Source organism: Arvicanthis niloticus, chromosome 3 (assembly GCF_011762505.2).
Source record: "Arvicanthis niloticus isolate mArvNil1 chromosome 3, mArvNil1.pat.X, whole genome shotgun sequence".
NCBI lineage: Eukaryota > Metazoa > Chordata > Mammalia > Rodentia > Muridae > Arvicanthis > Arvicanthis niloticus.
In genome coordinates, this window is record NC_047660.1 from 109,107,548 (window position 1) to 109,117,821 (window position 10,274).

Here is a 10,274-nt window from a genome sequence, read left to right on the forward strand (position 1 = left end):
TGGCATTTATTGTACAACTAATATTTATATTCTTCAGCTACAAACAATTTTCCATTAAAACATACCAGAAAAGTCAAATAGTTCAGTAAGTACAAGTACCTGCCACCAAGCCTGATGACCTGAGTCCCATCCCTAGTACTCACACGAAGGAAGTAGAAAACTGATTCCCTCAAGTTTTCCTCTGACCTCCTCATATACACCTTGATATGTATATACAGATATATACATATACATGTATATACAACAAACAAGTAGATAAAATGTAAATGTAAAAATTAAAAACAATTATGCAAGGAGTTATATGGTAAACTAAACCCCTTTCTGTTCTCTTGCTTCTGGGTCTTACTGGTTTTTATAATTAGATACTTAGGATTCCTGAAACACTGTATAAGAGTCTTAAAAGCAACTTTTACTCAACTACTGCCTAAACTTTAGCTTCTAAACACCATCTGTTAATAAAAGAAGTCAGAACTGTCTAAAAGTGGCTGATTCTAGAGCTGTGTCAGGAAAAGCAAGACACAGGCTAGAACATTTGGTGCCACCAGAAAAGGAAAGAGAAAAGTAAACCAAAAAGTGGTGCTAGTCTACAGTTGACAGGAACATCAAAAGATCCCAGAACACCTATCAAACTAGTAATGAGACAATGGGCATCTTCCTGGGAACACTGGGAAGGAAGCAAGGATGGCTGCTTGTCAGTGTGAGTCAACTCTGCACTGGAAGGCAAAAAGAAACCAAATACAAACTGAAAAGGGACAAATAATTTTGGGGGCAGTAGAACTAGAACTCCTAAGAAATCAGAGCAGCACAATGATTCAGAAAGTAAAGGCTCTTGCTGCCAAGCTTGAAGACCACCAAAGTGCAAATCCAGAACCCACATGGAAGGAACTCCTACAAGTTGTCCTGACTTCCACAGACTCCATAGAAAATGCTCACTTGCACATGCACACACACAAAATAAATGTAAATAATAATAATAGTAATAGAAAATCTATAAGTAAGAGATCTATAAAATATTAAGAAATCTACAAAAGAAAATCTAGAATGAAGAAGCAAGTTTGGTAAGGCTAGAAGGTACAAGACTGATACACAAAAACAACTTAAAAATTTTAAAATTCATTATGTCTGTGTATGTGCACTTGTGTGCATGAAGATACATGCCTTCAATAACATGTGTATGGAAGTCAGCTTCTACCTTGTTTAAAACAAGAGCTCTTGAATTTTGTTGCCTATGCCAGATATCTGCAAACTCCCAAAGATTCTCTTGTCTCTGCTTCCTACCTCCCATTGGAACTGGGATTACAGACTGCATCTGGCTTTCCTGTGACTTCTGCAGACTCAAACTCACACTTCAAGTTCACACTTGAATGGCAATACCCACTGAGCCATCTCCCTAGGCCCAGAAAAATGAAACAAAACCCTTTGCCTCACTCCATGCAGCTCCTAGCTTCCTGGAAGTCAGTATTCTGCTAGCAGCCTTCGGATGAAGATGTAGAACTCTCAGCTCCTCCTGCACCATGCCTGCCTAGATACTGCCACGCTCCCACCTTGATAATGAACTGAACCTCTGAACCTGTAAGCCAATCTCAATTAAATGCTGTCCTTTATAAGACTTGCTTTGGTCATGGGGTCTGTTCATAGCAGTAAAATCCTGACTAAGACAATCTAATCTGTCTACTTTCTTGTACTCAAAAAGCATTGCTATTTCTTCCTCTTCTCCATCTCTCTCCTCCATGGCAGTTGCCTGTCTTCTTTTTCTCTCAAACACTAATGGGGGGATCAGCTGCTAGCATGCAAGAAACCCTAGGTTCAAGTTGCAGTACCACATCAACAGAACAGTGGCTCTACCTGTAGTCTGAGATAGAGGTAGGAGGATCTGGAGCTCAAGATTAATCTCAGGGCTGGGAGTTGGCTCAACAGTTAAAAGCACTTCTTGGAAGACCTGGGTTCCATTCTCAGAATCCACACAGCAGCTCTTAACTATAACTCCAGTCCCAGGATAGCCCACATCCTCTCTTGACTAATTTTGGGTACTAGGCATGCACATATACACATGCAAGCAAAACAATCATACACATAAAATAATTAATAAATTTTAAAAAATTTAAATATTATTCTCTGTTCAAGGCCAATGTGGGTACATCAGACTCTGTCTGTAAAAACCAAACCAAACCAAGACTGGCCATAGTTACATGATAGAGTGAGCACCTAGCTAATACACAGTCCCTGGCTGTAATCTCTGATATCACACATGCAAATGAACAATTTCATCTACAGTATCATCAAAAAGAATTAAATCACCTAGGTTCCTTTTGGGTTTTATGGTTTCTTTCAGGCTGGCAAAGGGTCTTTGTTGCTCAGGCTAGGTTAAATCTCCTGAGTTCAAGCTAGTCTTCTGCCCTACTCTCCTAAGGTTATCACTGTGCCCAGACTTAAGAATAACCTTTGTTGTTGTTGTTTAGTTTTTTCGAGACAGGGTTTCTCTGTGTAGCCCTGGCTGTCCTGGAACTCACTCTGTAGACCAAGCTGGCCTCAAACTCAGAAATCTGCCTGCCTCTGCCTCTCAAGTGCTGGGATTAAAGGCACCACCGCCCAGCCAAGGAATAACCTTAACAATAAAAAAAAAGTATAGGCCTATACAATAAAAAAACACAGAAACTGCTAAAAAGAAAATAGATGTAAACATACAAAGAGATAAAACATGTTTATAAATCAGAAGTCTCACTATGAAGTTAGCAATTCTTATCAAAATTCCAAAAAGTTTTTCTAAAAAACTGGTAAGTGGATATGAAAATATGTCTGCAAATATAATAGATCTAGAATAGGAGACAGAACAGCTAGGAGACGTACTCTGCCTGATTTCACAATCTAGAACAAGGCTATGACAGCAGGGTTAATAATAGACATGTAGGCCAACAGGACACAACAGAGTCCAGAACCACACTTCAGCCAACTACAAGTTGCCTCAGCAACTTCATGAAGAAAGGGATCGTGTTTTAACCAGTGGTGCTGAAGCAACAGGATGCTCATGTTAATAGTCTATACCTAAAGAAGGGCTAACCGAGGAGTCCACCTGTCCTGCTCTAGGGTATAGAATGAGGTCACATGCCCACATGAAAAGTCTTTAAAATCTGCTTGCCAGTGGACTTGCAAACTCTGGTTCAAGGCAGAGCTTAATAGAAGCACTTTCTGGGACTAGTCAACATGCTACAGGTTTGGGGTCTTCATTGCTTGAAAAATGTCATTCAAATCTGATTCTCCATGGAAATCTCACTGCCCACAAAACCCGTCTTGTCCTCAACAGAGATACCAGATACTGTCTACACATGGTTGAAAGGCAGGAACCTGAGAGGGGAGTTCAAGGGTTTCTATGGCCTCTGCCATTCAAGAGGGAACAACTTACCTTATAATCTTTCTGAAAGCAGATGGGAATATTGGCCTTTAGGCCAGTCACACTGAAGGACAAGAGAGCCAGAATGAAGTCATCCTTTTCCTGCCCAATTAAACTTTAAGAAACTAAAAATCCAAACCATGTGGTGACAAAGGCATGTAATTTCAACATTCTTGAGGTTGAGGCAAAAGGAGCATTAGTCTGGGCTTCATGATGAATGAACCATTCTCACAGTATCCAGAGGAAAGGGAGGGTCTAAGGCCCAGGACAGGCAACACAGAAGTTTCCAACCCACCTGGAGTAATGAGGAATTCATCCTGACCTCTGCTGACTCCCTCTTCCACTCAATCCATCACCAACTGTTTCCAACTTCAAAGTAGTTTTTTAAGTCTATCGTTCCCCATCTCCAGTCATTACCTTAATAAAGCCACCATCATGTCACCAGATAAATTCTACTTCTACACTCAGCCTCCTTACAATCTTGTGTATGTGTGTGTGTGTGTGTTAGTGTGTGTGCATTCAAGTGCATGTGCCACAGTACTCATGTGAGGTGAGAGGACAACCTCAGGTGTTGGGCCTCAAATCTTCCCGTTTAAGGCAGTATCTGTTTCTCTACTATGTATATACCAGGCTAGATGGCCCATGATCTTCTTTTTTTTTTTTTTTAATTGGATATTTTATTTACATTTCAGATGTTATCCCCTTACCCCACTTCCCCCTCCCCCTGCCCAGGAGCTCCCTATCCCATCCTCCCTCCTCCTGCTTTTATGAGGATGTGCCCCTACCTACCCCCAACTCCCACCTCCCCACCCTCAAATTCTCCCCGACTAGGCGTCCAGCCTTCATGGGACCAAGGAGATCCTTGGCCCATGACCTTTTAAGTATCTCTTGTCTCTATGTCCTATTTCTTCATAGGAGCACTGGGATTACAGATGCTTGTGCTAACCATCCAGTTGTTTCCTGGGTTTTGAGGACTCAAAGCCAGGTCCTCAACTGAGCTATACCTTCCCAGTCCTGCCCTATGTCCACTCCCCCATCCCCAACCTACCCTGTTGTCCCCATCCCCCATGGCTCACAGTACTCTTTTTTAAATATAGCTTAAAGCCAGATACTCCTGAGTCTGCCAGGCCTGATAGTGCACACCTGTAATCCTAATTACTCAAGGAAGACCATGGGTTCCAGGCTTACAAGGAGTTACAGAGTACATTTAAAGCCAACTTGGGCAACTTAGTGAAAGACAACCTCCAAATAAAAATTAATGCTGGGATATAGCCTAGAGTAGAACAGTTAGTTGCCTGGCATTCATTCATGAAGCCATAGGTTCAATCCCAAATCATATTTCATTTCTCTCTCTCTCTCTCTCTCTCTCTCTCTCTCTCTCACACACACACACACACACACACACACACACACACAAACACACTGGGGTCTATTCTGTTCTATACAATCTGTAGGGATACCTGCCCTGTTTCCTATGGCCTATGCTGTCTCAAACCATCAACTCTCTCGGGGCCAGTCCCAGCTAAACTTAGACAAGCACCTATTTCCACAGAAAGGAATTATTCATTACACACTGATTAAATCACTCTCTTAGATGTGGCACTGAGATCTGCAGTTTCCTTTATCTCCTCCATCTAGATGTTTCTGTAGGTCATCTGGGAAATTTGGGACACTGGAAATGGCTCATAATTTATATACAAAGTCCCTGATGGAATCACTTAATGGGATGCAACTTACGTGGTGTGGACAGACAGGGATCAGACCCACTTCCTCTGACAAGATAAATCCTAAGCTCTAGCTCTCTAAAGTAACTTGGAGAAGCAATCAATTTAATGTTTGTGGGATTTATTTTTATTTCTTATTACATGTATACCTTAGGTATGCGTTGAGAGTATGTGCACATTAGTGCAGGTACCTTTGGGGAGGCCCCTGGAGCTGAAGTTACAGGCAGTTGTGAGCCACCCAATATGGGTGCTGGGAAGTGGAGGCAGGTCCTCTGCACTTAAAGTTATAAGCTTTCAGCCACTGAGCCATCTCTTTAAGCCTAGCCAAATGGATTTCTGAAAGATACACAGAGGAAGATCAAACTCCAGCTTTAGAGAAAGGGAAGGTGAAAGCTCAGCAGTTTGGAGAAGCATAGTGCCGCAAGGCAAACTCAAAGAGTAAAGCAATGAAGATACATGTTCTAACAGCCAGACCAGAGAGGGAAACACTATTCTTGGGCCTCCTTAGATCTGACAAGTGAAACCAGTAAAAGCTTTATATGACCAGGTCACTAGCTCTTCTGAAGCTTTGATTTTTATCAGTTTCCACAGGGACCTCTTTCCTTGGGTGAACAGAGGTCCTCAAAGAGTGGTTCACAGAACCTGAGGGGGCCTGACACTCTTTCGGTGCTTGTGCTAGGTCACAGCTGTTTGTATACCAGAAATAAAAGGGCATTTATTTGCCTTTTCCACTGGGCTGGTGGTAAAAGAAAAGCATCGATGAGGAAGCCACTGGCACCTGGGGCCCAACTTAAGACAATGGCAGCTTCCATTCTTCCACAAGATGTTTTAACTGGCCACACAGTGAAAGAATGCTTATTTTACTACATAGCACGAATATATTTTAAATTTTTACAAAAATTTTCTATGTGACACTTGCCCAGCAAGATGCAAACTCTAGTTTCAATCCCCAGCACCTGGGCAGATGAGGAAACGCCATGCCAGACATACTAGTGGAGCAGAGGCCTGAACGTATCATTCAGCACTTCCAAAGTAGAGAGAGACACAGTTCAATGTTATTCTCAACCACAAGGTGAGTTCCAGGACAGCCTGGACTACAAGAGACTCAATCTCAAATGAACAAAACACTATGAAAGCTCCACAAAGACAAATGTCTCAAGGCAAAGCATTTATGTGACTCAACTCTCACATTTTTCTGTAGAACACCATGCTTACTTGAAAGAAAAAAACTGACCTAAGTGATGAAATCCTTCAGACTTTTCTAACTGGCAGACATTTCTGGAAAATGAAACAGAGCAAAGCCTGTCACTTCAAGTAGAACAGCTCACAGTACTTGTTGCCAATGAGAAAATTTGAACTTCCAAGAGAAAATCAGAATTTTAGCAAAACAGTATCTGCCACTCAAAGAGTGACTGCATTTCTAGAAATAGTAATGGTGATACAAATATAACTTTTTATTTTACTTTCTATAAAACTTCAACATTCATTTGTCCATGCCTGAGTTTGTGGGAGTGTCACAGTGTCATTGTGGATGCCAGAGGACAAGCTCTTATGATCCTTCCCTCCATCATGTTAGTTCCAAAGACTGAACTTAGGCCATGAGGCTTGGCAGCCAGGGCCTTTAGCTGATGGTCTGCTTGAGGTGTCTTCAGGCAAGGTCTTGCTATGGAGTACAGGTTGACCTCAAATTTATAGCCCTCTTGCCACAGCCTCCCAAATGGGATTAACGCACCTAGTGGTACCATCGTGCCTACTTTAAAACAGGATTTTTAAAAATATTGTATAAGAAAGCATTGACGGCATGTAGAAGAGCTGTATAACTCAGTCAGTGTCTACCACACGATGTCATGGAGATAAATACAAGCCTACAGTTATGGTGGTATACACCCGTGGTAATCCAGACTTGTGAGACTGATGAAGGAAAATCTTAAAGTCTAGAAAAATCTGGACTACCCAGTGAAACTTCAACTCTAAACAAGCAAATGACAAAGCTCTACCAGCCAAGTCGATCTTTCTTTTATATGATACCAAAGCACAATACCTACAAACTCCTTGAGTGTTTTAGGCCCTCCCTCTTCTAACCATCTAAGGTTAAATTATCTTTTTAATATTTCTGTTGTTTTATGTATATAAGTATTTTGTCTGCATGTATGTCTGTACACAACAGGCTGCAATGCCCAAAGAGGCCAGAAAAACTATGAAGAGCAGTGAGCTTGGTTTTCTGGAAGAACAGTCAGCACTCTTAACCACTCCAGCCCCTCAATCTTAACTCAAAAATGAACATATCAAAATGGAGAGAATGCAGAAATAAGTATGAAAATCCAGCTATCTTCTCTTAATATACAGTAAAAACCACACCCAATTCTATTCTCAAAAACATTTTCATTTAAAAATATATTTATATCAACCATAACATGTTTTTCCAAATGGAGTAATATTTCAGTTCCTATAATATGGTAAACTTGAGATATACCTTTTACATTAAAAAAAAAAGTCAGTACTGTGTAATATTGGAACAAGCCTGTAATCCCAGCACTTGAGAGGCAGAAACAGGTGGAGTAAAGGCAAGGCCTCTATTTTATGGAGGGTTTTTTCCCCTTGTATTTCTCAACCTCAATAAATGTCTTCCTTTAACCGGTTTTCTTTTTGTAGTGCTTGAGACTTCTCTGCTGCTACCTGTTGTGCTTCAGATTTTTCCTGCCCTTTAATTCTTTAACTGGCAGAGAAAATGAACCAATCAAGAACCCTAAACTGTATCATTTCTAAACTCTATCTCTATAATCACTTGACTCTAGTCTGAAATCTTTCCTGGCCAACCTACCCATCCACTTTCTGTACTCCTAACACAAACCTGATAGTATTTTCCTGCTTTTTAAAATCTTTACATAGAATGTACTCATCTCTTCCCCTAAGAATTTTTAAAATTGTGTATTCCAAGGTGGACTAAGAAACAGCCAGGACTACACAGAGAGAATTTTGCCTCAAAAACCAACCAAACAAACAAACAAAAGAAATCACAGCTGGGAGGTGATAACACACAACTTTAATCCCAGCATTCAGGAAGCAGAGGCAGGTGGATCTCTGACTGAGTTTGAGATCTACAGAGAGAGTTCCAGGTCAGCCAGGGCTGCACAGAGAAAACCTGTCTAGAAAAATAAAACAAAACAAAACGAACTAGAAGGAAGGAAAGAAGGAAGGAAGGACAGACTAACGAACTTATAAAAATACTTTTGCTCAAGTTTTACTTAAAATAAGTTTTAAAATCCCATGGTCCCACAAAAACCTTCCAGGCCTGGGACTATAGTTTGGTGGTAGTGATTGATTGTCTAGCATATATAACTCAAAAGATTCAATCCCTAGTACCTTAAAAAGATACAATGGACAGGCAGGGGCAGGTGGATCTCTTGAGTTCAAGATCTACCAGGGCTACACAGAGAAGCACTGTCTCAAATACAATGAAAGTCACTTGGAAACTACAAGTCAGGAAATAGATTAATTTAAACTTAAAGTGAGGTCTTGGGCCCTAATAAACCCAGCTCACAGAATGGCTCCCAACAAACACAACTAGGCTCTGCCCTCGTTTGAGGCCATGCTGTATCTTTTCTAAAGCTACTTTGTAACTTGGATATCTTTCCACTTCTTTACTCCCAGAGAACATTTGATAACTTTCACGGCCAGGCTTAGAGCCCAATCTGTAAGTAGCTAGTAACATTCCCGACAACAAAGGGAATAGTTTTTATGCAAATAATCTCAGTATTTCAATAACTCAACGCATAGGATCCTATGGTACCTTCTCTCAAAGGTTCCTCCAGATTACTGCTTATTGACCAAATCAACAGCCGCTCAAATTGAGATTTGGAATATCCAAAATGACTCCATAAACGAAGGGTTTCAAATGCTGAGTAAAACATTTCCAAGATTCAGAACCGGAATGTAAAGACTTGGGCTCGGGTAACGTATTTTCCAAACAAATCTCGGTTAAGCGCTTCACTTCTATCACAGCACATACAACAGTATAGCAAGTACTTTCTTGATTAAAAATCTCTCGTTCTGTAAACTCTCGAAAACACGTTTGTCTTGCTCACCAATGTACCTTCCCTAAGAACCTTACAGAGTGGCTTCGCTCGTTACCTATTTGTCGAAAAATTGTAACTCATTAAATGAAAAAAATGGCTGAATAAATGAGTTAAATTAGGATCTCAGCTTCTGATAGACACTGGAATGTAGGAAAGTGTGTATGGATAACTCAAGAGTAGGGTCGGGGAAAAGCAGGCCTTGAAAAGAGCCTGGATTTCGACACAAGCCAGAATTTAAACCGCAGCGCGGCGGGAAAGAGAACACGCTGAAACCAGGACCGAGTAGGCTGTGGGGCTCGGGCCGCCCGAGGAGCAGCCAACGAAGTTCTCCCCGCGTGGAGGCTGCCGAGGAGGACTCGGGAGAGGGCCCGGGAGGAGGCCGCGGCCTCAGCCTCACCGGAGAAAGGCGAGTTGGCGAACCGGAAGCAGGGCTGGGGGCCCGTGCCAAGGGCTGGGACCGAGGCACGCGGGAACGGCTGGCCGGGGTCGGACGCCAGCTCTGCGGCCACACTCACCTAGGATACCCTGCTTCACCTCCGCTGGACGCCGGCTCCGCGCCGCTTCCTCGCGGCGCCTGCTGGGCGAGCGGGCGACCTCAGGTGTCCCTAGCAACCAAGCTCCGCCACGCGACCCACGCTCTGCCGCTTTCTGCCCGGCACAGAGCGCGCCCCCAGCGGACAGACGTAAGGCCAGAAAGGGATGGGCGGGGGAGGGCCCGAGGCAAGCGCGCCGAATCCGAGCCCTTGTGCTGCCTAGAGAATGGAGGGGGGGGGAGGGGGAGGGACTTTAAAGGGGGGGGGGGGGGAGAAAGTGCAAGAATTTGCGCACGCGCAAACTTGTCGACAAGGTGGAACTTTGTGAGCGGAATTCTGGGAACTGTAGTCCTGCAAGTAAAGGCTCCGTTCTGGGAATCCACGATTCATTCTACCTAACCACTATGGACTCTGACCATGCCGCGCCCAGACTCTATTAGAGAATTCCCACTAAAATTCCATGAGTTTGAGACAGGTAGGAGGAGATGGCCCAAGGCACTTTAACTCTCTCCACTCACCTTACCCTGAATTCAACCACGGACAAAGTGAGACG

General features: G+C 42.7%; 1 protein-coding gene across 2 annotated transcripts in view; it reads right to left on the reverse strand.

The window, feature by feature from the left end:
• The window catches only part of Ttll4 (tubulin tyrosine ligase like 4), a 37,485-nt gene extending 27,536 nt beyond the window's left edge, over nt 1–9,949 (reverse strand). Inside the window, exon 1 of one of the 2 annotated variants that reach the window (XM_076931655.1) lies at nt 9,704–9,949. The gene's annotated coding sequence lies outside the window, so the exon portion shown is untranslated. The remainder of the gene's footprint in view (nt 1–9,703) is intronic. The other variant, XM_034498194.2, reaches the window with a different exon arrangement.
• Between the last annotated feature and the right edge of the window lie 325 nt (nt 9,950–10,274).